The sequence below is a fragment of the Pogona vitticeps genome, chromosome 4, assembly GCF_051106095.1.
Source record: "Pogona vitticeps strain Pit_001003342236 chromosome 4, PviZW2.1, whole genome shotgun sequence".
In the NCBI taxonomy this organism is placed as follows: domain Eukaryota; kingdom Metazoa; phylum Chordata; class Lepidosauria; order Squamata; family Agamidae; genus Pogona; species Pogona vitticeps.
In genome coordinates this window covers 147,098,202-147,113,851 of record NC_135786.1, presented here as the reverse complement: position 1 = coordinate 147,113,851, position 15,650 = coordinate 147,098,202, and the positions used below count along the sequence as shown (strand labels likewise).

General features: G+C 40.9%; 1 protein-coding gene across 3 annotated transcripts in view; it reads left to right on the top strand.

Moving 5' to 3' along the window:
* CDH12 (cadherin 12) overlaps window positions 1-15,650 on the top strand; it is an 875,078-nt gene that overhangs the window by 495,060 nt on the left and 364,368 nt on the right. For all 3 annotated transcript variants that reach the window (XR_012086709.2, XM_078391722.1, XM_078391723.1), the window contains exon 4: window positions 3,235-3,403. The gene's annotated coding sequence lies outside the window, so the exon portion shown is untranslated. The remainder of the gene's footprint in view (window positions 1-3,234; window positions 3,404-15,650) is intronic.

The following is a 15,650-nucleotide window of genomic DNA, read 5'->3' as shown; positions in this document are numbered from 1 at the left end:
TGATGATGATGATGATGATGATGATGATGATGCAGCTTTTAGAAGTGGTCACTGCAATGTGCAGAAGAGACATAGAATTTAACCTCTCTTCTCCCACACTCCTTGGGGAATCCAGTGGCTTCAGTAAGAGTTGGAGATGCCAGGCCAGTTCTTGGAATTCTCTGGTGTCCAAATGGGGTTTGGGGCCAAAGCCCAGAACTGGTCCATGACAGTAAGTGGGCACAAACCCAGGGTTTCAAGCAGCTATGTGCACAGAAGCCAGAAATTTGGGGTGGATCCATGTAAAATATTGTTTGCTTCTCTGCTTAGCATGCTGCTACCAACCACTTAACTTAGCCTTTAAAGTAATTAATAATTTTGATTAAAATAGCAAGCCCGATAGTGAAACACAGAAATTAATATTAACATTGCCATTTAAAGATATAATCAATTGATAGTAAAATTGGCTGTAAAAGAACAGCAAGATCAGAGCAATATCTTCTTGAAGACAAAGCATGCTGTGTATATACCACTCCACAGCACTTTTAAAGCACTCTCTGGGTGGTTTACAATTTAATTATGCAGGCTACTCATTGCTCCCTCTCACCCCCAGTGAGCTGGGTACTCAGTTTACCAACCTCAGAAGAATGGAAGAGTCAACCTTGAGCCAGCTACCTGGGATTGAATCTGGCTTGTGAGCAGAGGTTTGAGTGAAGTATTGCAGTTTTACCACTGTGCCATGAGACATATAAGCAAAAGAACAGCAGTGGCATGTCAGTCTCAACTAGAGCAGACTCATTTAGTCAGTTGCTGAATGTAAACTTCACAGATTTGATGGATTTGCTCTGGTTAAGGCAACCAGTTGGATTCTGGTCCAAATCTTCAACTGGCATTTAAACATCTATCAAGAAGAAGGACTGATAGGGTGCAAAGGCTCCCATAGAGAAGTAACTCAAACTCACTTGAGAAAAGGGGAACCAGGGCTGCCCATACAGGAAAGAGATTCATATATCTGTACTCCCTTACTTGTTCTGAAAGCTGGTTCTAAAACAACCACTGCTACCATCCCACCAAAACAAACACGCGCACACTGTAATTGACACTGTGCGTACAGTGGTGTGATATGAACTCTTGTTGAAAATATGAATAAGGACGCCGTGGATTCCTGAAACAGTAGTACTTGTCTCTCATGGAAAAGTCCTATGTTTGTCATGAAGAATCATTTCACATGACTCCCAACTTCATAGCTTGGGTTGGAAACCCCTACAGCTTTAATTGTGCTTTGACATATAAGGGAATTTTGGTGTTTATCCTTGAGTGCTGCATGAATGTCATAACAAGGAACTCTCAAACACTGAATTCATAGTGGACATTTTACAGATGACCCAGTCATCATATGTTGAGTGCCATCTTAATGAGAGAAGTATTTATACAGTGTTTTCAGCAAATTTGTGCTTACTTGGCATTTGTACATATATAGGGAAGGATCCAGTCAAACGAGAAGACAAATGATCTCTGTGGATTTTGACAGACTCCGAGACATGATTCATTTTATTCCATGACAATGAATGAGATTTAATTTTTACTTGATAGTACCTCATTAGCAGTACTTTCCCACTGACATCTCACAGGATAAAACTTGGATGAAGTGGTACTCATTTTGAAAAAAAAAAAAAGGAAATTAAATATTCCATTTTTGTTCTCATTGTTCTAGCTCACCTTGAGACTGTGGGATGGGATGGGCATTTGTTTAACAGATCAGATTGGTGATTCAAGATTAGGGCAAGAGTCTTTCCCAACTTTACATCACCATTCCAAGGAATGAACTTGAGCCTTTTGCTTCAGGGCTGGGCAATGTATCGCCACCTGGCCAGTTACAGTCCTGAAGGTTATTTTTGTGGGCCCCATTGCTCCCATTTTCTACTTTTGCTGACAGAAAAAAAGGTTATGGTTGTACCATAGGGTAAAAATGAGAATAAGCCCTTCCTCTTGTCTTCCTTTATACTTCAGAAGTGGAGGAGACCCTCTACTTCGCACCCTGGCAGGGCTCTCTGGTGCCAGAGATGTCTCTGGTGCCAACCTCATAGCCATTAAATTTCTCATTATTTTTTTCATGAGCAGCAAAGCAGCAAAACCAGCAACCACTCCTGATTTTCACCAGCAACATTGCAGCCCTAGTGAAATTTTTTAATAGCCTTACTCCATGGCCCGTTTATAATGTGTATCTGAGCACTATTTTGTAGGAAAACCAAACACTCATTCCGCAAACAGATAACTATCCTAATAAATTAATCCTTTAGAATCTTGAATAATACTCACTCGATCCCTTCATTGGCTGGCCAATGACATGACGGAGCTGCCGGGGTTGCTACCTGTTATAAAATGATTCAGTGAGCCCAACTGCACATCTCATTTGTTTGCCACTGACTTGATAACTGTGTTTCAAGGGAGCACTTCTCTCCTGGGCCGGGGCAGGGAGCAAAAACAAAAACTTTGCAAGTTTAATGGCATGTCCCTGCTGCCAAATGCACCTTGCAGAACTTCCTTCCCTCCCACCCAACACTACTTAACATCTGTCTGGGAGATTTGCCCATCACTGTTTCTATCGGACTGGAACCTGCATGTCCGTCTCCATGCTTAAAAGAGAGCATTCAATGTCCCCCTGGCTCCCAAAGCTTTGCATACGGTGAGCGTCACATAATCTAAGAAGCTACATCTGTCTGTTTTAATTAATCAGCCATAACCTGTTCAGAATGCTCAGGCACCTTGATTTTTTTTTTGGGGGGGGGAGGCAGCACTGCAGGAATGTATGTTCATTTTGAAATTGCCGGATGGTTTTACCCTGTGTGTAGCCCACCTTGCAAAATTACAACTCAGCTGCAGCATCACATCTATTAATCTGGAAGGAGATGACATTCCCAAGTGGCCCCAGTGCCGTCCGCGACTCCCTGGCGACCCACCAATCCTCCCGATGCTTTCTCTCTCTGTAGAGAGAGTGCCTGGTATTAATCAGGTCAACAATCATCCCACGGCTCAGGGGACAGGACAGAGACCTATCACGGCGGCGGCAGCAGCAGGAGGAGCAGCCTCAGCAGCACCAGCAGCTACTGGATCATTCAGACCTGAGCACGTTTTGTTAAACATCCCTCCCCTTTAAGCAACAGAGCTTTTGTACTCTTTCACTTACTCAGGTCCCTCCCGAGGATTCCAGCTTATCTTTCCTTCTCTCTCTCTCTCTCTCTCTCCTTTTTCTAGACAGTGAGGAGTTCAACGTCAACAGCAAAAGGCAGAGCCCAGGATGCCTCTCTACTTGGAGGGTGCTGACTGAAAACTTAGCTTTGCCCTCCCAATAAACCAGCTCATTTTGGAGCACGGCGCTTCCTTCGGTTTGCCTTTGTCCAAAGAGAGGATTTTTTCAATTAGGGTAAGTGCTGCGTTATCTGGTTGACTGCATCACTCTGAATGTTCTGCATTGAAAGTTCCCAATGAGTAAACTGACATTCTGCACTGCAGCAGCTCAGACAGTTTGTGGTGTCAGGAGGAGAAAAGGAGCAGGGGAGGAGGAGAAAAGGGCTTAGTTTAGAGGGAAGCATCCCAGAATAGAACAATTGTCTCAGGAGCATGTTTGCTTGTTATCACCGGTCTAAGGGGAAACTCCTGGAGAAGATGCTGGATCCCATTTGAACTCTTCCACATCTTGCTAAACTGCTTAAACCATCTTGGGAGGTGTGTTTGTGTGCGTGTACAGGCAAAGCTGTGTGACCTGTAAATGACAAATCGTCATCAGAATTATTTTTCATTAGACAGTACCAGCTAGCTTAGTAGAATCTCACTGTCAGAGCCTTTCAGAGTCTTGCAACCGAGGCAGGCAGAGGTGATTCAGCTGCATGTGGGGGATATTTGTTTAGCATTCCAGCACAGGAAAGGAAAGAACAGCTGACTTCTATCCAAGATATGCATATTTATTGTTGTTGTTGTTGTCTGGGGGGAATAAACATACAGTATCTTCTGACATGGTTTCCTTGTGCAAGATTAGCAGCTGAATTGCAAATGGAAGTAAGGGGTGGAAATTGCTTTGGGTGCAATTGGGGAAATGAAATCTATAGTTGTCAGCAGTAATAAAATGTGACGTGAATAGTCATTTTGATTAAAAGGTCGGGAACAGATAGAACAAACGCAGCTTGGCAGTGTGCTAAGAGGGAGAAGGAAAGCTGACGGTTGGAGATGTTTTATCCGAGAAGGGGGCAAGGCAGGTGACAGCAGCCGGCATGTCTTGAAAGATTAGCAATCTTTTGAGTGAGAGACTTCAGATGCTCACATCTGAAACTGCTCTTGGGCAGCCAGCGTGATCGTGGCAGGAATGGCAAATTCCACAATGGGCTTATTCCAGACTTCTCAGTCTTGGTTGCTTTAAAAGTTCATAGAATCATGGACTGACTTAAGTGACACATAGCTTAGAATAATGTGTCAAAATGTGGCCACGTGCCTATAGAACAGCAGCTCCAAATTCACCTTTCTATTGCCTTTAAAATCCAGTCCTTCACAAGGGATGGTGTGTGTGTGTGTGTGTGTGTGTGTGTGTGTGAGAGAGAGAGAGAGAGATAGAGAGAGAGAGAGAGAGAGAGAGAGAGAGAGGTGCTGTGTAACAAACTGTCATATGCTGAGGAAATCCACTCTGTAAGGTCAGTATACAAATAGAATGTATGTTCCATAATATGACATACTTTTCTGTGAGTGCTTTTGCAGTGTTCATTAAAAAGCAGGAACACTATGGCATTACCAAAAACAAAAATAATATGAATGAGAATATGTAACATTTATATAAGCCATGTCAGGTGTTCAGAATGCTTCACATATGTGACTTTTGTCATCTTTTCAACTGTCCTATAAGGAAGACTAAAATATTTTCCTGCCTCTGAGAAACAAGGGTATTAGGATATGGAAAAAAAGAAAAAAAGTAGTTGAAGTTAGAGATCCTTGTGACCGTGTGGCTGGGATGGGAAGTATACCAAAGTCCGTCTGGCTTATGCTCTTAGTTACAGCACTACAATAGGTATCTACTGTGTATACTCATATATAACCATTGTTACTATTGTTATTACACATTCATGCAAAATACCCTTTATAAGTTCTGCCCAGAGAAAATTCTCAAGGGAAGCAGGTTAAAATCTAGATATTCCCTTTTTAGTGTACAGAATGTGGATGTTATATATAGTTTCCCCCCCTCATAAGCAAATGTGCAAACTTAACTGTTCTGCCATGTTGATTCGTCACCACTATTAGTCTCTGCCTTATAGTGGGTATCACTGTGTTCCTATGGATGCGTAAGAAGTTGCCTTGTGGTATGTCAGAATATATCTCCATACAGTCCACGAGTATTTGCTCTGCTTGGCAGCAGCTCATTAGGTTCCTAGGCAGAGGTGTGAGAACAAAACACATGAACTGTAAGATATTTTTCCTCACCTGTGAGGTGGCAAGATATTCTTTGTCAAGAGTTCTTGCATTTGTGTGAATGACCTTTGTACAATTCTGGAAGTATGATTGCAGCATCTGTTTCCTTGTTTCCTGGACTTGGAAAAAATCTAAAACATCCTATGGGTTGCTCCTGTCTGTTTTCATTAATCAGCCAGACATTTGTTCTTGCTCTGCTTATGTATTTTCTGCTTTGTAAGGTGAGGGGGGGATGTTTAGAAATTTTATGTGATTTCTTCACATCCCATCTAAGCCTCAGTGATTGACAGTTTTCAAAGCTGAGCCACAGAGCAGAGATGCTTATGTTGATTTTAGTGGCTGGGTGCCTATGGGAGAAGACAACAGCTGCCTTTAGTATGGGTGATCAAGCTATTTAGAACTTCAGAATAATAATTAACAGTGATAAGGAGCTGAGCCTGGGTGCATACAGTATTTGGGAAAAGGGCAATTAAACCATCACAATGAAGCCATGTTGTTCTCCTCCTCCTCTTCAGAGCTTACAGGTAATATATTACAAATAATGACATTGCTTGTAGTCAGTTACTTTGTGGGGAGAGTCACAAGGTCTAAGTAACATAACAGGCAAAGTAATTACTTTTTTATGCAACAAGTAGTGTTTTACTTCTCACAGTAAAGTTAGGGTGAGCTGCTGTGAAAAATACTTAGTAGCTTGTGAGACTGTTGTTTTATTTTTATTGAAGACAAAGGTCTATGTTACTAAGAGCAAATTAGGACCATGTCTTCTGCAGCACTGCTTGAAAGAAGTCCATTCTCCTGTCTTGACTCTACCATAAAAAGCAACACAGGTCTTCGCTCTACAGTGAGTGACTTGGGAGTAACAGCAGCAGCAGAATGGTGTATATATATATATATAACATGTCAAATGATCAAATGTTTTGGTGACGTAACTTTGAAATCCATACAAGGTTATTGTGAACTAATAGTATTCAGCATAGTATATGAGCTCAGTGCCTGAGAGAGTATGGGGGATTGGTTAATCCCATTTATGTAAATATGATCTGAGAAAGCAGAATGACACACTGCAAACACACACAGCTGCCACATGTCTCACCACCTCAACACTAAGGTGAAGTACTTCAACCTAACTTGTGTCTTCCTGATACTGTGGTACTGGAAATCAAATATATGCTGACTAGATGCTCTCCCTAGCATCAGAAGTACAGTAATATGCCTCCAAATATGGCTTGGTGAGTAAGCGTGAGGTTGCAATTTATTACAGTGGGGGCTTGACTTAAGAACGGCTCGAGTTAAGAACATTTTGACTTAAGAACCACTCTCATAGGAAAATATTGACTTGACTTACATACTTAGATTTGAGTTACAAACTGAAAAAAAACCACGTGGGAGGCAGGGAAAGTGCAAAATTTGAACTTCCAGTTAACTGTTGGCCAGTGAAAAGGGTGCCTGTCTGCTTCCTCACTCCTCCCAGCGTTTAGAGAGTGGATTGGGAGACAGTTTTCAGACTGCCTGGTACTGCCTGGACTGTATTTTCCCTGCCTTCCCTGAACCTTTCTTGACCTAAGAAAAAAAGAAACAAAATATCCCCCTCTAGTGGTCGAAGGCAGAATAGCAGCTTCCCATTAGTTTCTATGGACGGAAAAGAGCAGATACGGATCAAATGGTTTTCAATGCATTCCTATGGGAAATGCAGATTTGACCTGAGAACTTTTTGACTTGAGAACCGCCTTCCAATACGGATTAAGTTCTCAAGTCAAGACCCCACTGTATTGCCCTCAAGCAGGTTCTACTTGTTGGCTTCTAGTAGGGATGTAGTAGGCCCCAGTGGGAATGATGGACTAGACTGGACTTCAGTAAGGAAGATTTAAAGTATGGCAAGCATAACTGAGTACCCAATTAATTATTATGGTCCATTGCAGGCTTTCTCTAGAATCTTATATGATATATTCTCTTCTCATATTAATAGTAAAATAATTATATTCTGCAATGGCTTAGTAGCTTTCAAAGAGCCACACACAGCTCAAACACAATGACCATATGAGAGAAATGTGATGGAAATAACACACCTAGCCCAGCAACATCCTGGTGCAAATCCCCACTCACTGGGAATGCTCAGAGGATGATCTTGGGGAAGATCATCTAATCTGGTCTCTCAGGATTGTTTTGCAAATGAAAAGGGAGGACCAGCTATGATAACATTAGTTCCCAGCTAGGGTGAACAGAGATGGTCAATAACATATGATCTCATAATAATCAGTGAAAAGTTACACTCTGGGTAGCTAATAATCTTACTGGGTTGAAAGAAGGAATAATGTTTAAGAATATCTGCTTTATTTTTTCCTCAGCTCCTATGTGTCCTCTCTTCACAAACTGTGGATATCTCTGCTGGGTGGTCCTGATTTAACTGTTCTCACTGAATCAAATTTCAGAAATAAGCAATGGCTTTTCAACATAATGAGCATAGGTTAATATATATGAATCAAAACATTTATTCCACATACATTAGTCAGAAGAAAACCATATGTTGATTTCAAAAAGAAAATCTTGTCAGGCTTCAAGATATTAAATATCAATAAATATTCATATTAATTCTTTATATTAATTATAGCTATTAATTAAGTTTTCACTATCCGAGAGTTGAAATATGTGATCATAAGTATCAGACAGAATGTCCCCCCCCCCAACAAATCTTTGTGTAACTCGATGCACATTAATTATATTAATCTGGCAATGTAATGCTTAATATCTCCTTAATCTTGCATGGAAGCTACTGAATTAAGCGCATGTGAAGCCTCACACTTGAGCTTTCAAATAATTTGGTTTGCTGAGCGGGGTCATCCACATAACCTCGAGAATGACAGCCTAACAGTACATGGTGCTAATTACGTTACTTGCAAGCATGTCGTGACTCCCCCTCCCCCATGTAATTACATAACTAGGAAAGAGTTTCATTGGGATCTTAATGCAAAGGAAGGGAAAGTTTTAACCAGTTCTTTCCCTGCCTCAGTTGCAAAGAATTCCATGGACCACATGTATGCTCAGACAAGAGCACACATGACACCTGTCCCCCTAAATCTAATGCAGAGAGAAGAAAAGTTAATTTATTGGACTACAACTCCTGCAGTATCTCAGCCAGAATGGCCAGAACATGGAGGATTCTGGGAATTAAAAAAAAGTGTAACCTTTCCCATCTCTGATGTAATGGCAGTATAGGGAGGGGACATTTTCAATACAATTGTGCTAAAGAAGGAATGGGTTAAAGTTTCCTTCCCTGCTCACTGCAGTACAAATGAACCTTTTGTGCTTATAATACATGAGTGAGTCCTCCAATGCTGTTTTTGGACTGTAACTTCCATCAGCCTTAGTCATGACATCCAGTCATGTGGGGTGATGGGACGCTTGGATGGCCCCAGTTTTCCACCCCTTCAGCAATTAAATAAAGGAAGACCGATGTTGGAACTCCAAGGGACACAATTAGTACTGATAATACTTAACGCATCACCCACAAATTCCAAGTCTGCTTATGTCTCCTTGTGTGGCAGAAGTGCCATCAAGCATGCATCTCTTTGGTACGCTCTTAACAAGGGCATGCAGCGAAGTGGAGATGTACAGCATTGGATATATGCAACCTTTGTCCTTTTGATGAACAAAGGACTGCCCCTATAATGCTCATGTTGCACATTAGCTGAGACACATGACAGAGGACGATGCCCGTGCTTGTGCTCAACTGTGGCCATTATATCCTCAGCCAGTTAAATATGAAGTGGGTATAAAGTTTCAGTTGTCAGTGTAAATATCTAACTTACCTGGCTCATAATTGAATACAATGCCAGATACCTGCACATTGCCAGATCTGTGAGAAAGGCAAGGGGATGCTTCAAAGGTCATTGATACAGACATGCTCAGCGTACAGTGATGTCAGCTCTGTTTTAGCTTAGTGTCTGTATCTTTGAATTAGGGCAGCATTGGTACTTTTGCCTCAAGCCAGCTTACAGGAAATGTTTTTTTTCTTTTACTTTAAAAAGCACACACACATACACACAAACAGCTATCCCTGCCTTAGCTGCACTGAATGTTGCTCTCCGGCAAGCATTCACAGATGGGGTTTTGCAAAAGCAAGGCTAAATTAGAGCAGCGGGATCAGGAAAACCACCATGGTGGTTGTAAAACTTTTTGCAAGAGCGCTTCGTAACATGGCATTACCAGTTTGAGTGAAACGTGGCTGCAGGGATCTGAGAGCATGGAAAACTAATGATTCTACATCAGCCTCACCAGTAAGTGGTCCTTGTGTTTTTTAATCAAGATTCCCCATAGGAACACATTTATGGTTCTGATCACCACGCGACTTGTATCTTCAAAGAGAAAACAAGCATGTTGGCACCTGATTGAAACAGTGTTCCTTTGTTACAGCTATGTGATATGCCACTTACAAAAAAATCTCGAAGATATTTCTGTCCCCCATTACCCTGCAGCCTGCAACCCATGGTCCTGATATTCAACACTTGACAAACCCCACAGAAACAATTTACTCCAACAGAGATATTCCTGCAGCACAGGAACCCAAATCTTGAAACCTTGTTGTTGTTGTTGTTGTTGTTGTTGTTGTTGTTGTTGTTGTTGTTGTTGTTGTTGTTGTTGTTGTTGTTGTTGTTGTTGTTGTTGTTGTTGTTGTTTTTCCGATGTAAACATCACATAACAACCACAGGTCACTAACCCCTGTATAAATTGATACCAAAATCAGTGAAATGTCTCCCAAATGCCCTTTGTAGCACTATTGGAAAAAACACATCAGATCCAAATGATTAATGATGGAAACAGGGCTGTGTTAACTTTTATGCTAAGTAAGCTCTAGAGTAGGGTCCTAATTTCCCTAGAGCCTCTGCTGTAGTCTAATTGCTGGAGAGAAAGTTTCCTTTCCCTTACAACTTATGTAGCTGAGAACACAACACCAGAAGGTATTTCAAACTCTAACTGCATTTATAATGAACTTGTATCTTGACCTTTTCTCTCATAGCTTCTAGATGTGCACAGTTGTGGTCTGTGTTCTATGGCTCCTGATTAAAGATGGGGGTATTCGTATATGGGGCTCCACTCTTCGATCCACCGTGGATGCAGATGGTGTGATTCTACGAATGGCTCTGCAGTGCACAATCCACTCGCCACTCTTCAGCCTTGCAGTGGGGCTTGTTCTCCTGCCAGGAGTGGCAAGCGGACTGTGCGCTGCGGAGCCATTTGTAGAATCGCGCCGTCCGCGTCCACGGCGGATTGGTGAGTGGACCATTCAGCCCCGTGGGGCTGGGCCATCGTTAACGCCACCTGTGCAGGGATATTTGTATTTGTATACAAATACAAATACCCCCATCTCTACTCCTGATATAGACAATTCATTTAGGACAGTTGATAGGTAATCATTTCCATGGGTTGACTGTGTTGCACGCAACAGTTCTTTTGTGCTCAGACAGTTGTTAGCAACCCATAGGTATTGTTTATTTTTATTTATTTATTTAAAATATATTACCCCTCCTCTCTCCTTGAAAAGGACCCAAGGCAGCTTACAACATTGAAAGACAATATTTAAAGATGAAAACAATAATTATACAACGGTGATTAACGTCATTAAAAGATAATATTTAAAGCTAAGAACAATGAGTATAAAGAGGCATCTTACATCATTAAAAGGCAATATTAAAGCTAAGAACAATAAGTATATATACATTTTTAAAAGCCACTCTGAAAATGGAAAATTTATTTATTTATTTGTTTGTTTGTTTATTTATTTATTTATTTAACTTAACTTAACAAAAATACAAAAATAGAAAACCTAAGTAATACTAAAAATCTGGTAAAAGTAATGCATCACAATCCATCTAAAAATCACACATAGGTAGCTAGTTACTGAGGGGAGGCTTGCCTGAAGAGAAAGGTCTTTGCCTGCTCGCAGAACAGTTGCTTATGTCCCTTCCCTGACTGTCATGTAACATGTATTACTGGAGTACAAAATTCATCCACTTCTATGGGCATTCTCATTTTTCACCTTTCAAATCTGGGCTGCAAATGCTGAGTTGCAGTGAAAAATGTGAAAGCCAATCCATTCTGTAGACTTAAAGCTAAGGAAACAATGGGGCTTGTATGTGCATGCTTCTAGCTTACTGTATTCAATAAAACATAATTGATTGGAGGAGTAAATAAATCTTGGTACAAAAGAGGGCACTGAAGAATCAATGAGTTTGGAAAAGATAGTCTGATAAAGAAGGGTTAAAGTATGGTAAGCACACAATTGTAAGGACTCACTGAAAGTTCAGTACCTGGATGAATGTACAAGGTAAAGGTAAAGCTTACCCTTGACATTGAGTCCAGTCATGTCCGACTTTAGGGTGCAGTACTCATCTCCATCTCCAAGCCGTAGAGCCAGCGTTTGTCCATAGACAGTTTCCATGGTCACGTGGCCAGCATGACTAGACACGGAGCACCATTATCTTCCCACCGTGGTGGTACCTATTTATCTACTTGCATTTACATGCTTTTTAACTGCTAGGTTGGCAGGAGCTGGGACAAGCATGGATTTGATCTTATGTGTGCTGGTCTTCAGACCTTGCAGCACAGAGGCTTCTGCAGTTTAACCTGCAGCGCCACCACGTCCCTATGTACAAAGGAGTCCCCAAAAGCAGGCAACACAACTTGTGTCTTTCAAAGTTGCCTGGAATTTTAGAACTCTAGGCTGTTTTTACAAAATTCTGCACTTTGGAAGAAATATTAAGAATATTTAAAGAATAAAAGAGCAACCAGTGTTGCATACACATATGGATAACTCTCTTATCCTTTTCTGGATATTTCTAGTTATAGATAGTGACTGCATATCTACTCCCTGTACTATATCTCCTAATACCATAAGAACAAAGGAAAGGAAGTGCCAAGTCAGATCAGGTGAATGGCCCACCTAGCCCAGCAGGGAGACGTTTGCAGCAAGACATGAGTTGCAATAGGAGCCTCCAAACTGAACTCACCAGTAACTGATATACAAAAACATACTGAATCTCATACTGGGGATGATATGCATTTACTTCCACTCCTTGAGGTTGTGGCTGCTTTAAACACTGTACAATTGTTGAGGAACCTATTTACAGGACTCCTGAATTATATGTAATGTTGCTTATTGGGCTTCCCCATATATGTTTATTTATTTATTTATTCAATTTATATGCCGCCCAAACTACCCAGAGGTCTGGTATGCTTTCCTAAGGCAGAAGAAGAAAGACATAGCTAAGAACCTATTGCTTAGCATAGTAAGTCACAACTAGGGTAGGCCTGTAGAATCAGTGGAACTAATTAAGAAGGTGGCTCACCAAATTCATATCCTCGGATTAATCATTAAGCAAAATAAGCACATGCTTAGGGCATCATCGAAAGAAGAGGGCACCACAGAGTCTTTTTTCAGTGCGAGATTTACCATGGACCATTGTGCAAATGGTGCACCCTCCTTAACAATCACATCCATCCCTTACTCTATGCTCCCTTCATCCATCCCTCTCTAAATTGGTTGGGTATGAACTAGTAAAAACTAAAAAGCATAAACACTTGCCAAGCAAGAAAATTTATGTTTTGAGTGAAATGATCAATCATCATCATCACTTTGTGTTTGTTTTATTATTTTTATTTCTGTATTTTGGGAGGTTGGGAGGGGGAATGGATAAAAAGAGCTGCAGGTCTTTTAGACCCACGGCCTATGCACTATATGTGGAAGCCAAATAAATGACAGCCACTGTTAAAAATGCGCCCAAAGAGGTTTTAAGTTCTTGTTTGAACTTTTTCAGTTCACAGATTCTGACAAAATTTGTCTACATTAATCAAAGCATGAAAGTGCAAGATTTAGTTAGAAGCCAGTAATTTGACTGCATGTATGATTTTGTATACAAAACATGGTTCTTTTCTGCCACATGCTATACAATTAAATTACCGTATTTTCATCTCTATAATATCCGTGTTATACATCCCCCCCCCCCCAATCTGTGGGAGCTGTGACACGTTATATTCTTAGGGGCACCATGATCTTTTCCATGTTTAGGGCCTCTAAGGATCTTAATCCACCTCTACTGATTCAGTAGGATTACTCAACATGTAACATGAAGGATTTCAGTTGTAGTTTTATGTGGCCATACGAAAATGTGCATTAGATGTATCTGACAGGCAGGATAGCCCTGCATATACATTTGCTCTTTTTGATGTGTTTCCTGTTGTGTAATCTCTCTTTCTGCCTTGAGACTGAACTTTACCCAATGTCCATCTTCCAGTCCTTGGAGACATTCCATAGAATTGGTCCTGCTCCATCATAGCGCCTACCAGCACCACTTAATTCTATCTGATTACAGAAGCTGGAGGTGTCCCATCTAAACTGTGAAAGCGGGAACATTGGATCAACTTCAGAAACATTGCCAGAGCAAATTATCTGGCGTGACACAATCTCATGGGGCTGCCGGCCACTCTTTTAATATAGCCAGCCTAGGCATGTCATGCACACAGTGATCTGCATGGGAAGTACCAGATCAGAAAAGACTCACCTTGGCTGGCAGTTCAGAAAACAAATATAACATAGACAGTCATCTGAGTAGTTTTAATAGGTCAGTTTGAAAAGAAAAGAAAAACCCTCTCTTTCTCTCTTTGGATAAACAAATATAATTTTTGGGTTGTGTTTGTTATTTAAATTAATATCAGGCATCCTAAAAATTCCTGTATCTTCTAACTAACAATGGGCTAATTTATTTTACTTTATTTTATTTAGCACAAATGTTATGGAAAGGTCACTTATTTTAATCAATTCCCTTATCTCTGTAGAAACTGGATGACATTTTTTGCCCTACTTCTGACCAATGAGCATGCATATTTTAAATCAGAAAGTGACACACTTGAGTGTTTTTTGGAATATCACTGTTAACAGAGCAAAGCAGCCTGCAATGATATGGCCTAATTCAGAGGACACACAAAGTTCATCTAATTGCTGTTGGTGTTTGACGGTCTACGGATATTAACATTTCCTCCACATCAACCCTGTTCCTTGAATATTAGGCAAAGGGATGGTTTAACTTACTGTAGATAGCCTTTGATTTATAAAGGCATGCACTGTGGTGTGCAAATCCACACAATATGGGACAAGTTTTTCAGTCAGTGTGAAATGCCTTCCAAAGGATGGGAAGGGCTGTCATTCAAAGGAAGACTGCATGTTGGGTACACAGAAGCTTCTGGATTTAATTCTCATATCTGTTAAAAAGATTTCATCTGAGGAAAGATCTCTGCCTCCAAAACTGTTGACAGATTTTTGCCAGATGTACTACAATTCAGGTCTCGGTGCCCAATGGTCTGGCACAGGATGATGATGCTTCATCTGAGTTTAATCAAGACAGTCCCCCCCCCCCGAATCAAATTTGTTGATCCATTAGAGTCAGAGATGCATTAGAGTCAGAGAATCATAGACCTGTAGGGCTGGAAAGGACTCCATGTGTTATTACGTCTTGCCCCCTGTCAAAGCAGGATATACACTGCTAACATGTCACTGAGATGTGGCCATGTAACCTCTGTTTCAGAACCTCCAGTGAAGAAGAATCCACCACCCTTGGAGGCAGTCTGTTGCACTGCTGAGCAGCTTTCATCTTGAAAAAAAAAACATCCTAATAGTGAGACAAAATCTCCTTTTTTCTCATTTGAATCCAATTTGGACCTATCTTCTGGATTTAGAGAAAATAAATTTATTTCAGCTTTCATATTACAAACCTTCAAATATTGTATTCTTTTATGCATGTAGCTATACATGTGAGAAGTAATCCCCTTGGTACTTTGCTGAGCCCTCTCCTTCTCCCCCAGGCAAACTATACCTGATGAAATCTACCTTTTATATACCTGAGAGATCTAGTCACAAGTTGATTGAATGAATGGTTAAATGTACACATGCTGGATTTCTGTTATATGTTGTATCTGCCTTGTTGTTGTTTAGTCGTTAAGTCGTTTCCAACTCTTCATGACCCCATGGACCAGAGTACGCCAGGTCCTCCTGTCTTCCACTGAGTTTGGTCAAATTCATGTTGGTATCTTCGATGACACTGTCCAACCATCTTGTCCTCTGCTGTTCCCTTCTCCTGTCATCTTGACACTTTCCTAACATCAGGGTCTTTTCCAGGGAGTCCTCTCTTCTCATGAGATGGCCAAAGTATTGGAGGCTCAGCTTCAGGATC